Raw genomic sequence first — 16,848 nt, 5'->3', positions numbered from 1 at the left:
AGACAGAAGCATAGGAGAAACTCTGAAAAAGCTTGTCTCAATTAACCAGCGGCCCTGAAGATCCCTTTTGCAAACCCCCCAAGTGCCCACAGTCCTGAAAGTCTGGCCAGTTAACTGCTGGTTAATGGAGCTAGAACTGACCCATTTCAACAAAGGGGATCAGTGAGCGTGCCAGAGAAACTCGAGGCGACAGCCAGTGCCCCAGCTCATTCAGACCAGAGAAGTGCAGGAACAAATAGTTCCAGCATGGTTATCCTCACAAAGAGAAGTAGAGAGCCGCGGAGATGGGTGTGTGGTGAGAAGGGAAGACATTTCAATTCTGTCTTCCCTTTTGTTGTCTCAACTCGGTAACACCTTACGTAACTGCTCTTTTGTTACGTTTTGGTTTGCTTTTGTTGTTGTTTTTTAATTGGGAGACTGAAAAAGTTTCCTCACTGTAAAGCTCTTAAGAATAAAATTACTTGTGATCAGGTGGGAATAATTTTATTTTAGCTGGGGAAAACAATTATATATGCAGAAAATTCTAGGACAGCAAATTGAAGGTTTTTCGAAGTAGAGTCAGGATCTTTTTTCCTAATGTAATAAAAAGTATCACTAAAACACATTGATACCAGAATTAACTCACGTAGGTTGAAGTTATTTCTAAGAATAACATTATTTTCGGCTGAACTTGAGCTGAGAGTCTGATCTGGGGAAGCACTGCAGGATGAAACTGTCCAGATATTGTTGCTAACCTGAAGAGACAAACAGGAGGAGTCTGAAGGACAAAAATGCAGCAGCATCTGACCTCACTTCATTGAGATTAGTGGCCACGTCCTTTACCTCCTGTTTGTAATGGGCAAAACGTGCACATGTTGGCAGCTGACATGCCTCAGCTGGCAGGTGGTCACTCGTGAAGCAGCAATTCGTTTGCGTGTCAGAGTCTAAGTCCAGCTTAACATTCCACCTCGGAAAGCCTTTCATTCCTCCCTACCACTAGCACAGCAGGCTCCTGGAAATGCTCTGAACTGCAGGCGCACACCAGGGAGAGAGTCGGGCCTTAGTTTGGTAAACACCTGAACCATCTGGGAGAGAGACTGCCTGGCTACCTTGGTGTCCCTGCCTGCTGACCTTCCCTTCCCAGGTTTTCAAAGGTCCATCAATTCTATGAAATGTATTTTGCTATGTTTCTGGCGATGGATTTTTTTTTACCTTAGCACTCGCTACCCTTTTTTTTGGCAAAGCGGTACTGAAAGGATTAATGTTGGCATCTCTTTTTTGTGCCTCCTCACTGAGCTCATGATCGAAGAACCACCAAAGTGTCTATATGGGGGTAAAACAAGGGCAAAAGACACGAAGGTGGCTATCCAGCAGGCTCGGCAACAGCCCCTGAACTTTGACACTCCCCCATATCCTACCCATTCGTGTCCTGCTTCTGGCAGGAGTGGCTGTGTCACCCCTCACTGCCCCTATTGCCGGGGGGCTGAGCAGGGTGAATAGGTGGGCACTTTCAACAGCTGGAGGTTATGCACCTTGTTTACAAAGGTTTCTCTTCGATTGTTTGTAAAAGCCAGCGTAGCTTTTTGTTGCTTTTCCAGCTAATGGCTTTTGTTGCACTTCACTTGGTTAATCAGTTAGCAGTGATTAAACAGAGGAAAGATGAATGACAGCCTGCGTGACGTCATCATGTTTTCTGCACAGTGGAAAGGAGTGGCTTGCTAGAGGAACCTCTTACAAAATGAGTGAGAATTGAACTTAAAAGCACGGAGTTGACCATGCTTTGAAATCCACTTGTGGGTGATCAATTCCCCCATGATCTGGAGCTGGGTCACTGAAGAGGTGACCTAGTCACTGTCACGGCTGTCTTCTGCCAAAGGCTACCACTTCTACCTTACCTACCTGCAAACTGCTCACACAATCTCTCCCAAACTTGTTTTGGCCAAAGTCAACCCAAATAGCTTAAGCAGTTTAAACTGTAGATGTCAGCTGAACTGGTTTGTTTTGGCTGAAATGGATTAGAGGAAACCCGAGACAGCAGATGGGAAGTGAAGCAATGACCTTTTCATGGACAGCTTCAGGGGCACTGGGTAGCTGAACCTAATCTGCTTTCTGAGCAGACTGCTGTACCAGACATAACTGCTACCTACAGCTCTTCAGGGTATTTAAAAATAGAAAGGTTGCTGAGATACCCACATTGAAGCAGCCATAGCACTTTCAGATATCACTAGCTTTGTTGGCATAGAGATCAGGGTATGGCAGTCAGAGCATTGCAGGGTTGTGGGAGAGCAGCAATGGGAGCATGAGGATTTGGAAACCAGTAGGAACAGAAGATGGACTGAGGATGGGGAAACAGCAGAAGAGAGAGAGAAGTTTGCAGATGGAGATCAGTGGGAGATCACAGACCTTAGTCTAGTCCGGAGGAATCTGAGTAGTATGAGAAATGCAAGCATCTGAGACATAGGGGGCAAAGTAGCAACACCCAGGGAAAAACAGTTGAGAACATCCACTATTTCCCCATTCTTCTATGCATCAAACCTTGGGGAACTCTACTTCTCTGGAAAATTCTTAAATAAGAATAGCCCCACTAGTCTGTCACTGCAGGTAGTTTTCTTACCTCAACTTCCCCGTGGCTTCTCCAGGACTGCCAGATTCATAGCATGTCAAACAAGCTGGGATTAGTATGCATGTGGAGAGGTCTGGGTCCAATGCAGATATATTTTGAGCTGAGACAAATCTAAGACATAAAGGAGCAATAGTCTTGTTTTCTGTAGGACAACAATGGGTTATTTGGAGCAGTGGAAGATAAAGGGATAATTACAGGAATCAGAGCAGCAGAAAGTACAGAAAAAAGGGAAGAGTATCAGCTGCCTGCTTCCCTCTGTCTCTTTACTTCATAAATGCTACATCCATCACTCAGTAGCAGTTTACGTGATCCCTATCTCTATAGTTTCTGAGTACCCTTTATTTTTGTAAATCTTCTGCAATTGTGACAGTGGAGTATCACGATACCAAGTTTTATGGATGTAAGAATAAGTTACTGAGATAAGGTAATTGATTCAGAGTAATATAACAAGCTGGTTGCAGCTCAGAACCAAACCAAGTCCTCTTAAATTTAAATTCTAATAAATAACATAGCTTTCTCGTTCATCTCTCAAAAGAAACAATCACTTTTTTTTTTTTCTCCTTACCTGAGCCGGCACATTTAGTAAAATGAAGTACTTGCACAAAAGGTTTTTGGCTTAGTTTGCAAACAAATAGAGACACACACACACAAAAAGGCTTTAAGTGAGATAGGCAACAAAAGACAATGGAAAAAGACAAAGAAGTAAGAATAATTTCTGATTCTATGACCTGGCTTTATAAAGTTTAGGGGTTTTTGATCAATCCTAATAATCTTAAACAGAAGAAAAAAGAAGCTGATGTTTTGATGGCTAAGCCACTTCTGTGTGAAACAGCAAGATTAATTTTTGAGAAGTCATTTGAAATTGGAGATCATAATAAATATTATTTTACAGAAAAGCAGCATAATAACATGTTGTCATCAGGAAACAGAATAATGAAATACTGTTCTCAAGAAACAGCAAGTTCAGACAAATTTACAGCAGCTGAGAAACTGAACCAGTGACATTCTCACTTTCCCATAGATCTAAAAAGAAAATACTGAAATCACAAACAACAACAACAAAAAGTGATACATAAAAAAATTCACAAACACATTCCTGAAACCAAGATAATGTTAACAGTAAACACCCCTCTCACCTTCTTTCTTTTAGCTCTTACTCACTGCTAGTCACTCATCTGTAGGCTGGTGTACTTGTATTGAAATCAACTTGTAATGGGCTGTAAGCACAGGTGGTGTAAATCATCATTGCTCAACTAACACTTAAGCTGCTATGCCAGTTTATACTATCTGGAGAGCAGCTTTTTATGTTCATGTTTTGCTTGTGGCCAATGATGAATCAGAACTAAAATGTATTTGTGTTTATTATGAGGGCAACATAAAATGTATGAGGTCTTTGACTATTCATATCCTTCTTTTTTAACTACTTGAACACTACTCGAGAGTGTAGCACTTACCAATCTTAAATACAATTTAGACCTTTTTTTTTTTCTTATAATTAAATACTTTCTTAAGAATATCAAAGATACAATGAAAAAGGACAGCATCCATAAAATCCTTCAAAGTTGTGATACGTGAAACGTAATGTGGGTCAATATAAACCAGTAAGTACATAGTTACTGTCTTGAAGGAATGCTAAAGTAAGCTCACAGTCAGGAAACTTATGTAAAAGTCTAAATGTAGAAAACTAATTAATAACCTGTGGTATTAAAGACTGGTTATTTTCCATTTCTATATATTTAAAAATATTTTTAAGACATGTACACAGGAGAGAAAATTTTCGGACAGTCTTCACCGTTTCTCTTAATCCATTTTGTTGTTTCTGCCTACTTTTGACAGCTGCTGACACCTATGGGTATCCTAAACCTTATGGATTTGATACATCGTTGCTGTTTATTTTATTTCTGTTCCTGAGCTGCAATCTGGGTGTTGCAGTATTATGCGAGTGAAACTATATTGTTATTCAAATGAGTTGTGAAAGAGATGGATTTCTCTTCCATGGAATCATTAACGTGTACTTAATAGATTAAAAACGCCTCATATCAAAAAAGGAAAAGAGAGACAAACCCATAATGGAAATGGAAAAAACCCCACAACTTGAATTCTGAAAGGGAAAAGGAAACTGAGTCAATTACTATTTGTTGTTGCTGTGGGAAAGAAAAGCCTGAGCGCCACAACGACCTGCATTTATAAGCTCTCATTCATATAAAATGTGTAAGTGGATAACACCCAGAACATCAATATTTTGGACCCAGAGTAAAAACATTCATAAAAAAGCCTGTTAACTCTTAGGAGTGTCTTGTTTTGTTGAATGCACTGGTCAGAAAATTGTCAGTCTGGTGCAAGCCCAATTGTCAACAACAGACAGCACAGTTTGTCAAGAAGGACAGGTGAAAATATCAGGTTACATGGAAAAGAAGCATGTGAAAATTTCAGAGCGTGTAAATTGTTTTTATTTTTTTATTTTTTTTTTAGAATGCAAGGTTAGAATATGCCTATTTTAGTAGCAATCTGAGTTCAAATCTCCAAGGTGGAGGTGAGGTGAAGGACTACTTGTTTATTTTTATATTGCCTTCTTGACTACGCTTCCGAGGTTCAAGAACAAGCTCACTCCTATCTAGGAGGAACGGGTACAACTCTTTTAGCTCTACAGGAGGGTTGAAAATCTCACACTAACATTTCTGCTTCAAAACACTTTGCCACTTGTTCTCCTTGTAGCTGGGGAAAGAATCATTAACATATTAAAAATGTTTAAACCCTTGGTTTACGTTCAGCCTGCAAAAAGAAAGGCAGAAGATCAGTGAGAGTCAAGCACTGGACGGCAAATCCAATGCTTTATTTTCTGTGTGAAGGTCTTCCTCAGACTTCTCATGACTTATTTGAAGATGCACCCACTTACCTCAGATATAAATTTGGCTTGTTGACTCTCCAGTAATTAAAAAATTGTTTCAAGCCACTGATCAAATGATGATGAGTTCCAGATAAACGTATGCTGAAGAATGTGCGTCTTCATGACCGTTCAAAATCTAAGTGGGATATTATGAAATCAGATGGGGCAGAAGACTTCTTAAGAGGGGGAATTTCAAGCAGAGGACATGACTTTCCAAGACATTATTTTTTGGCAGCTGTGCAAGCTTGGAAGAACTTCCTAGACAGGAACATATGAGGACAGATTTTATGTGAGCCAGTCAGTGGAGACATTTATGAGAAAATGGTAGCTGCAATCTGAGTTCCAGAATAGGAAAAGAAAAAGAAGTCTCTGTTAGAAGGGCTTGTCTAATTACTGTGTTGCAGAAATTGTATGTTTATTCATCTGTTATTTTGTACAAGGACTTACAATTAAATGATGTCAGCTACGGTTTAAGAAGAATGGTCATTATACCGAATGACTCATTGTAAATGCCTTCTTACCATACAGTACCAGCAGGAGATCAAGATGCAGTTGCACCAGCACAGGAATCTGGATGTCACTTGGTTCCCCCGTTTGGTTTACAGCATATGAATGAGCAAAGACTTGAACCACTGCAGAGGAGATGGCAACATGGGAATAAGGATGCACAGCAGTCTGTAGGGAAACAGTGAACCAACATGTGGCAGTGGCGGCCCCTGCACACATGGAGAGTGTACAGAGCTTGAGAGGATGCAGGCAGGTGGCTTGGTTGAGCACATCTAACAGGTTGCTGATGACAAGAGGAGATGCTGCTGTTCTGTTTCCTACCCTCTGCTTCTGACTGTGAGCTCCTGCCACTTCCCTTGCGGATCTGGCACCGTTATAATGCAACCCAAGTTGATTCAGTTTGCTAATCCAACAGAAGTAGAGTGAGTTCCTCTTTTTGTCTGTCTTTGGGTTGTTTGCTGTCCAATGATACTAGAAACCCTCTTTTCAATGAGGGTAGTCAGACACTGGAACAGATGCCTAGAGGGGCTGTGGCTTCTCCATCCTTGGAGATGGTCAGTGCTGGAATGGAGTAGGCCCCAAGCATCTGATCTAACTCTGAAGCTGGATTTAATGTTGAAGTTGTCTCTGCTGTGTACAGAGAGTTAGACCAGCTGGCCTCCATAGGCCTCTTCCAACCTAAATTATTGTACAGGATAGAGGGGGCAGTCGTGATTCCTCTATCTTGTATTCTGATTTTACACTGAGAAATCTCAATTCATCAATATCCCTGGATGAAAATTTACCTGTAAAACATGAGAGTAGTCCTTTCACTATTATGAAATTTCAGTGTATAAATTTGTATGAGCAAAGCTATTTCAGGAGGAAGTTTGTTTGGGTGGTATAAGTCAGTACTGTAAAAATACAGATATTGGAGGGTTGATCTCATTATTGCTAAACCAAGCATTATACAGTTAGCTTATTAATTATTAATTTATACTGTAAAAATCATTAAAGTAACATACACACAGTTAAAGTTTACAAACAAGCCTAAATTTATGTTGAAGAAAGACTCTACAATAACCATATAATACTACATAATGCATTTTAGCTGGTTCAGATTAATCTCAGTGGATGTTAAAAACATGCTCAGATTCTGTCTCTACTTTGTCTCTCTGGCTTGCATGTGATGCAGCATGGCTTCTGGATTTTATTGGACCAATAAAAGTTGTTGCTGTGCTTAGCAACTCGACTTTTTTATGGTAGCAAATTACATTTACATCAGTTTAGAGGCCCTTTAATATTAGTAGGGGTGTGAAAAAAGTCCCTGAAATAAAATAAGCCAAGACTGCGTATATGTAATTGAAGGAATGGAGGCATGAAATCCTTCAACAACAACCAAAAAATCCCTAGCAACAAATGCTTATGCAAATATATCTTTAAAAAATCCTACAGATTTATTCTCAATCACACATCTCCATCTCCATAGTTGTCCATAACAACATAGTTGTCCAGTTGTCAGTGTAGCATAGGGAATATTTACTTCCAGTGAAGTGTTCCTCAACACTTCTGGAGTGGTGCAAAAGAGCTGTATTGCACCATTCCCTTCTTTCTTCTCACTCATGTAGCCAGCTTGTGAACTTTATAAGCCAAAAACATACAAAGACAAAACAACAACAACATATAAATATTTTATGAATTATTATAATGCCAAGGAGCTTTATCATTTTTTTTATATTATCTCAATTTTCTACAGACTGTCAGCACTATGGATTCAGGGACATCTGTCTTTTCTGCATTTGAGGACAAACTAGTACAACCCCATCCTGATCTGTAAGGAATCTATCATGTTCTCAGTGTTTTAAGCAGGTATGGCCCAGTGGATTGAGACTCTAGTCTTTCAAACAGACTTTTAAATAGGTATGTTTTTCCAATGGCATTTCAGTGTGTTATGGTGGGAACATAGCCATAGTCCCCACGTTGTGTTCAGAGGGAAGTGCAAGTGCAGATGCAACCACACCACAAATCGTCTGGCACGGGGGGATTTGGGCCTGAAATGCACGGAACACACCCATGTGTTGCCCAACAGTGACCACCAAATAAATGATAAATGTATTTATTGGCAGATAAATTTGCCTCTGGGTGTTTGCCTGAGCAGATCATTTCTACACAGTGGGAATCTACACGACACGGGCAGCGAATGCAACCTGTCTGGAACTACATCTTCTTTGCAGAGATTTTTGTCTATGCCAGACATCTTGTGAGTCGCTCCAGGTACATGCACAGTGGCACTTTTCTAGGATTCCTCCATGCTCTGTGACACATGCATTAAAAGTAGTAGTCTGCTGCCAAAACTGATGCAAGAAATTCAGGAATCGAGACAGATGAGACTTTGTAACTCACAAATTCATTTCTTTCTTTGATGTGTAGGACACCAGTCACCAATTTAAGTGGTGAATCGACCATTCTTTCTTGAAGCTAGGAATGAAAAATCATCTGTTTTGTTTGGACTTTGTTTTCAAAATCCCAGTTGTCTCCAAAACACACTGGGAGGGAGTGCTAGTTTAGAGCTGCTAAAGATCTCATTCCTCAGGAGCATATCTGTGCTGCCTAGTAGCTTCTACTCAGTTGAAAATTATGTCCAAGTGGGAGTCAAATGCTGACAGCAGAAAGCAGACAACTGCAGCTTGGTGGTATTCTACTTTTGTGAATCTCTCTTCTGCCTGACCAAAGCACGTGTAGAAGAGAAGTGAATTTGTAAGAGATTCTGCCCCTAAACCTCTACATGGAGCAGAGACAGTAAGAATCAGGCTCGCTCTTTCAGAGCATCTATCTGCAAATAGCTACAGTATAGTACTAACAGACATAATAATCCAGTTTATTTTAGATGATTGATTAATGGGAACATTACTCATATACTCAGTGCATGACATTTCCTATTCCATGTTCATATCATTTGAGAGTTAAAGGATATAAATACTTAGGAATTTGCCACCAGTTGGGTTGCCACCTGTCTACTGAACACATTAAAGGGGGAAAAGGGTGAGTTGTATTCCATGTAAGAATGCTGTAGCTATCTGAGGGACTCTGAATAACATTTCTGACACTGTCGGGGGAAAATTTTCCATAGCAATCTCAACACAGACTCAGCAATAGGACCTTTTTTCCCTGGCATAGCTAGGCATTTAAAGGATGTTAAGAAAGATGGAGGTGGAAGGAAGGGAATTATTTCACTGAAGCGGGTTTACAGTGCTCTGGGATTGACACTTCTTTCAATAAGACAAGTCACTAGACAGTGAAGGACTATATATATTCAATCGAAGTGAACATGTAGCAAACAGCTGTTGATCTGTGTATAGATTCATCACTTCCTTGGTTAATGTTTACACCTCACATTGTAACAGCTGGTTAATAAATAACTCATTTGCGTGAAGAACGGGAGATGGTAAAAAACAACAACAACAAAATATATAACAAACACACACTTAAATCCCCCACCTGCATTTATTTTTTGTGTGAAATACTGGTCAAACTGCTGGCAAAGCTATTCTGTAGCATGACATCACTTGGTCCTGTGAACTGACCACTGACAGGTCTATTCATGGCATCTATAATTAGCTCCTTACCTCCAAGTTTCAGTGATTTCGAGCAGCAGACTGATGTAAATGCTTTAAATCAGCCTCCGGAGATGCCTTTGAAACCAAGCAGACTAACACCTAACATGGGCATCAACACTACATACTTATGTCAGGCTTTCTCCTGCAGCTTAGCCAGGGCCTTAAAATGCATGGAGAAAACTCCTCAATGTCATATTTGGAAACAGATAGCTGTGGATCTCAAGGGATCCTGGGGAGGATGAAATCTCCTCTTGTTATAGGTATACTCTCCTTGAATTACCTCATAGCATCATATAGCTCTTTTCTAGAGATTACGCTCTGTTAGACAGGAACCATGAATGGTCCTTTGTGGAGTGCTATAGAGGGGGAGCCATTCAGGTATTACTCAAGTTTTAATGTATGCCACTCCTGGGTCTGACAGCAGAACTGTCAGAGAACAAGCAGGAAAAGGGGCACAGTGCCACAGAGAGATTCTGTTGCACGCATGTGCAACCAGGAATGGCTTGTAACCCAATACAGTGGAGGCAGAAATGGAATAAGGTATTTTATATAGTCTTCTGAAAGTCCAGTGTCAATCCCCAGTTCTAGGGAGGCAATATAGTCCCCAGTCTCGAATTCTTAAGGGAAATCCTGAGGTAGAGGTTAAAAAAAGACCAGTTGCTTAAAAAACAGGCAGCTTGATTTCAGTATATAGGACTGTTTCATTGAGCCCATTTCCTTCTTCCTCTGGATCAGTCTTGTCTGAAATATGTTTAACAGTATTGTGACAGTCAAAGGAAAACATAAAAGTCCACAGTGTGTTTTTTGATTTAAAATATGATCTGGAAAAATCCCCACATCTTGTACTTTGATGCTTTTTGCAAACTAAGCAGTATTTTCTAATTTTAATCTTATAATTACAGTTAATCCTCCAAATCTTCAAACCATCACCACAGATCAATTATGGTTTCAAGTCAGAGGTAGTCCAGAGATTACAATTACTATATATAGTATATATTTATATGTGACTGAGAAAATTTGTAGATATTTATGTACAATTTTAGTCCGTTTTCTCGATTGTTACATTTTTCATATGATAGTTTGAGAACTAGTGGTTTGACTTACAAATTAAATGCCATTTCTTCCAGTGCAGTCAAGACTGAAGTGAGCAGAGTCAGAAAAGCAAAAGGCTAAAAGTGCACTAGATCCTCCAAAATAGCTGTACTGAGCCATATCTCTGGGGGCGTGCCCATGTCTACACTAAGCTGGTATCACACTTGGGCAAATCCTGGTCTCCCATCATGAAGCAAGGCACCTGGATGTGACACAGCTTCCCTCAGGAGCATGCATTCAGGTTCTCTTTGCATGGAAACTGGAGAGGAGAGCAAGAAGGCTCTTACCTTGGTCTCACCTAGTCACTGGATGTGATCAGGGTATATGCCTGACTGAGGAGCTTAATGGAGCTTCTGTCTCCCTCATTTTAGTTGTTGCTTAAATTACTACAAATGCCTGAGAAGCCTTTCCAATTCTGCTGTAAGTTACCAAGAGAGGAGCGTAGGAGGGAGTATTTACATTCATTGTTTAGGTGTCAGTAGTGCTTCTGAAGTAAGGTGACAGGGCATCAGGTCATGTGAAACTATAAAGAGAAGCTCACGGGTGTCTGCACTTTTGTACTGGGTCAAACCTGGGCCCCTCAATAGGCAACATTTTGCAGCCTCACTGAACTGAAATGCAGAATTTGACCAGCCTATTTTTGTAAATACATGCTTAAAAATAATATGCCCCCAAACCAACCTATTCAGGGGAATCAAGCCATGGTAGCTCCAACCATGTTAAAAAAATGTGACTTGGTATTGCTCTGCCCCTTCCATCTGGCCCATGCTTGCTCAGCACGATCGTGTCCGTCTGTCACCACTGCCAGGTGGCATCACGGACACGTTTGTTGGCAAAGGTCGGCCAGCTCAGCCAATACAAGCAAAGGCTGATTCAGAGAACTGGAGGAGATTGCTGGCTGAGGGGAAGGGCAGGAGGTGCAACGTAGGCAAGGAAAGAGAAAACTAGGGTGTTTTGTTCAGGAAATACCAGTGTAGTGAGAGCTCTGGGACAGGTCAGGAAGATTTTGAGAGCCAGGGTGAAGGGAGCTAATGACAGGTTGTGGGTCTGTGTGCTTTGTTCTGGTTCTTTCTGCAGCAGCACATTTTTCTTTCCCCTGTATGGATGGGCAGGTAGCCTGCTAGGGCCCTATAACCTGCTGCTTAATTTCCCTGTTGCCTTGAAATAGCCCTGCAAACGACTTTGTGTTATCCAGAAGTGTGTTCTTGATTTACATCCAGTTAATAGAACACTTTTTGTAGTGCAGCCTTTGGTGCTGTAAATAACTTTCCATGAGCAGTGCCATTTCACATGAGCAGTGCCATTAATACGAATCCAGTTAAATGCAAATACACGTCATCAGCAGTTCCAACAGGAGTAGGAAATCCAACATGCTCAGAGTTACAAAACAGAAGTTAGCTGATATGGTGGTGACTTAAGATGGAGTGAGTGGTTCAGACCAGGACATTTGATGGCCTGACCCTTCACATGAAACACAGTGCCATTTCATAAGGTAGTCCAGGTCGTCATGGAAGTCCTCTGGCCCTGTTACAGTGCAGCTCCAGCTTGCATACGAGTCCTTCACTTTGTGCTCAAGCTACAAGGAGCCTTGTTTGTGCCCTTGAACAAGACAACAGTATCAGACTTAGATTAGTAAATGCTGTGAGTGTGAGCACAGCCTATTCCATAGAACCTGAGTGTGGAGAAAACTATTTAAAATTATTTTAAGGGTTGTGGAAAGCAACCAGAAATACTCTCACCAGAGTGACCAGCTACAGGCAGCAGTTCTGGGCTGGCTCAACTAGGTATGCATATGCAGGCATATTTGTTTGCGTAGGCCAAAGGGGAGAAGCACGTTGCAAAATATCTTGAGGACAAAAAATGACACTGAGCTGAAGTGGATTTTTAAACTTCTTGAGAATGAACAATACGCTTTTTTACTAAACCAGTTGTGCATAGAGATCAATGTACACAAAAAAAGGGAAAAGACTAATCCTGCTGTAAGTTCACCTCAAGTATTTAATGAATTTCACATGATCCACCCACTTTTTTTCTGTACCTCTGCAATTACCATATCAGCAGCAATAATTCTCTGTTGTTCCAGTGCCAGATACAAGATGGCTCTCACATTCCTGAATGTGGCATATTGTGCTGCTCTGTTTGTTTGTTGTTTCGGAACGAGATTAAATGTTATTCACTTGCACACGACATTGAACTTTAACCCGCTCTTTGTCATCTTCTTAATCAGTGATTTGTTTGTCTTACTCTTTCATTCTCAGTTTTTTATATTTAGTTTAAATTCTGCATGAAATCTGTGTTACTCAAATGCCTTTTTAAGCCGTTCCTAGTTTTCCACTCTGTCTTACTTGGAACTATCAATCCCATGCATGACGTATGGGAGCATCTGACTTTTTTTTTAATCCCTTCCACTAGCTAGTTAGAAAATACAATTTCCAGCTGCAGCATGAACATTTTCATACAATAAAATTTACAAATAGCACATCCACGCAGCAGTATAAGAGTTTCATGAGCACTGTTGAGAGTTTTGGCTTCCATGGGGAAGTTAGTTTGACTAGATAAAGCTGTAACTTTTCCGTGTGTGTGTATGCATGACACAAGAGATGATTATTCCTTATTAACTTATTATTAGTTATTTTACTTGAGTAGTTAATTTGCAATAGCTAAACAGGAAGAAGTCCTCTGGTGATGTCAAGCATTTGTAACTACAGAAGGTGCTCATCTTGTCACAAAGTAGAGCATTTAGTAAATATGAGAGCAACCCCCTGATCAACATTTAAGTCTACAGTGGATAACGAGTAGTCACAGATCAGGCTTCAATGTGCTGTGCTTTGTTCAAACACTGATTAGGTTTTTAAAAACAGCTTTGAAAGAATTTGTATTTTAAAGAGAAGGTTTTTTAATCATACCAACGAGTTGATCAATCACTGTACTTGTTAGGGTGTGCTCTTCATATGTTTACATGTCTTTCACAGCATTAGCATATATACCTTTTTTCTCTAAAGTAAAACCAATCAAACAAAAAGCTGATATACTTCTATTATAGTTTTATAAGTGACAAGAAGATGTAGAAATGTATGTAAATAAACATTTTTGTCACACCCCCAGTGACAAATAATTTAACTGATGGATATGAATGAGAAGTTGAGGGTGATCTCTGTCTCAGTATCAACAGAGTCTAAAAACTGAAAGACAGAGAGTTTCTGCTTTTACTTCCAGCAATGTTTCCTGAGTATCAGATTAAAGAGTATAGGACAATGCAAATTCTTTATTGGTTCTACAAAAAAACCCAAGGGATTGAAAGATGGGTTGTTCTTGCACAATCTTTCCCCACGTGGCAAATGAGTTAGCATCTCTATTAAAGCCAATGGCATCTTGGTACATTTGGAAAACAAAAAAAGAAAATATCTTCACTGCATCCTTGTCTTCCCATCCACAAATGAATGGATCTCAAGGACTCTGAATCTGCAAAGACTCCACAAACGGACAGTGAACCACTTCCAGAAAAATGCAGGCTGCAAGATTTAGCCTTGTTTCATGCAAGCTTTCAGAGGAACAGACTTCCATTTGCCCAAGTTAAAACTTTTACAGTTGTAGAAAGAGAGAACAAGCACCTCTTTGGGATGCACTGACATCACTGCATATATGAGCACATAGTGCAAAATCACCTCGTGGGTAGTCTCTCTTTTTCAGTCACACTGACATAAGCAATGGTTTTTTAAGCTATTGCCTGATCACCAAACCCAGTTTAGTTACATACTTCAAAGTCTCCCTGGATCTCAGAAGCACAACCCTTCTTTTAAGAAATATAATTATTTTGAGCAGGGAACTGCCAATAGTTGTTGTGTAAGACAATTTGAGACACTGGGTTTAATATAAGATAGTGTTTACTTGGTAGCAATAAAACCAGAAGGTCTCAGAGAATTGCTTAGGAATGAGCACTTTTAGGAAAAACAGTGACCTACAGTCAGTGAGGATGAGTTGGTGTAGTACACAGACCGTCTGCCTTTAACCAAGGAAGTTTTAATGAAAAATCTTAATTTGCTTGTGAGGCTTTGAGAGGCAAAATGGTGACCTGTTAGACAGCACAAAAAGAAAGAAAAGCCCCTCTGAGTCAGACCGTGGTCCATTTAGTCCAGTATTCTGTCTCTGGGAGAGGCAGGAAGAGACACTTTTTAGGGAGAATATGTGAACTTGGCCTTTTTTCTGTGTTCTGCTCCTCTCATACATTCCCAGTATCCCAAACTGTTAGATTAGGGATGGTGGAGAACACCTTTCTTTAGTACCATTTTATGAAACATGAAATCTGTCTAATTCTTTTCTGAGCCTGCTGACCTCTTTGCCTTAGTGTCCCATGGCAGTAAACTCCAAGAATTCACAATTTACTTTGTAAAGTACTTTTCTTCTAGCTGGTAAAAGCAGTTTAAAACATCGTAAGTTTTTGTGCTGTATATGTACATATATATAAAATTCAGTTTCATTCACAACTGTTCTTTTGAAAGACTCCCATTCCATTTTCATGTTCATATTTATCTACGAGGACAGCATTGCCATAGTGGAAAAGCAGACTGAAATGTGTATTTTGAGTTGTTCTGCACTAAAATACAGAAGCTCTTAAGTGTTTACACAGGGAACTTGTGCTTCTCTTGGTCAGAAGCTGAGAGCTCTGCTTCTTAAGTGACATAAAGCAGAATTGGTGGTGTGGGCTAATCTGGTAGAAGGAAAAGATGCAGCTGCAACTTTAATTTGCTGGTTGAAAGGATTCTGGCCTTTCTGAATCAGCATTAGAGCTCTGTCTAATCTCCTTCCTCCACTCATGTTGCAACAGAGGGTTGCCTAAGTGAGCTATGTTGGCTCTTTGCCACTCAATATTTCCCTTCACCAGGGAAACCCCCAACTGGCTTTTAAAGCCAGCTTTATGGCCCCAGGATAGTGCCAAAGGTGGTATGAGGCGCCTCACCACCTTCTTGAAGAATTTGAGGGCAAAGCTGGGGGAGGGGATCGCAGCAGACAACCTAGGCAAGCTCACAGCAAGGTGTTCCTTCCACTTTATGAGCTGGCGCTTCTTGGTGAACACGCTGACTATCCCTGCTTCTTAATTTTTCAGTATTATTATTAATTATTTCAGGGCAAAGTTAACAAATCGATATATGTTCATTTTGGACGGGTAAAGAGGGACCAGCGTGCAAACTGCCTTCTCTTTGAGAACTGAAACGCATATACACTTACAGGGGAAAAAAAAAAATAGCCTTACAAAAGCGCTTTGTCTCTGGCATCCAGAAAGCATGTCCCTCCAGGAGGAAGGTCTGTGATTCAGGGGGAAAATCCCGTGACAAAGCCCGTAGTCCTAACAGTTGCATGTAAGGGAGATTAAGTCATGGGAAACACCGGTGAAGAGTTGCACGACTAGGGGGAAACATGCAGCAACATGAAACACGCCTGGCTGCGGGTTTCACTGCGAACTTGAAGGAGGGACCACGTTCTCAGGGTTGCTGGCTGGGGTACCTGGGTCTTGTGAGCCAGCAGGGGCCTGGGCGGGCAGGACAAGGCAGGGCTCGGCTCCGCACCGGGAGCCTCCCGCAGGAGCCAGCCCTGGCGCCAGCGGGAAGACGAGGGGGAACCCGCTATTCCCGAAGGATTGCGGGGGTCGCAGCCTCCGGCCTCGGGGCGGCGTGGCAGCAGGGTGGCTCTGCGCCGGCTGCAGGAACGCGGAGGGCCAAGCAAGGCGAGGAACGGCAGGAAAAGCTTCAGGGTCATTACCGCGATTCGTACTCGCGCTGCTCCGCGGCTGCTCAGCCGGAACCTCGGCAACCCCGTTAACCACCGCCGGCTGCACAGCGGGCGGCTCAGACACGGCGGGCAAGGAGGGGCGGCCAGTGGAGGCCGTGACAGGAACGAGGCAGGTCGCAGCGAGGGCGGAGAGCCCGAGGGAGCCGGTGCGAGGCCCCGGGGCCTGAGGAGACGGCCGGGCCGGGCCGGGAGCGGCTCCCGGGAGAGGCAGTCGTCCCGCCAGCGGACCAATCGCCGCGCAGCTCCCCGCCTCCCGCCCGCGCCGCGCCTGCTGGGAGTTGTAGTTCCCGCCGCCGCCCGCCCTGCGGCAGCCAAGGGCACCGCGCCCCAGCCAGACTACCCTTCCCAGCGCGCACCGCTCCGCCGCGGGGCGGGGC

At 41.9% G+C, this 16,848-nt stretch overlaps 1 long non-coding RNA gene across 1 annotated transcript; it reads right to left on the bottom strand.

Moving 5' to 3' along the window:
• Positions 1 to 5,049: 5,049 nt before the first annotated feature.
• LOC127393023 (uncharacterized) lies at positions 5,050 to 16,653 on the bottom strand. The gene is made up of 2 exons (XR_007891387.1): positions 16,442 to 16,653; positions 5,050 to 6,164 (listed from the first exon to the last, which is right to left on the bottom strand). It is a non-coding gene; the product is annotated as an uncharacterized LOC127393023 (long non-coding RNA).
• Positions 16,654 to 16,848: the final 195 nt, after the last annotated feature.

Source organism: Apus apus, chromosome 1 (genome assembly GCF_020740795.1).
Source record: "Apus apus isolate bApuApu2 chromosome 1, bApuApu2.pri.cur, whole genome shotgun sequence".
NCBI classification, from domain to species: Eukaryota; Metazoa; Chordata; class Aves; order Apodiformes; family Apodidae; genus Apus; species Apus apus.
This window is presented reverse-complemented; position numbering and strand designations above follow the sequence as displayed.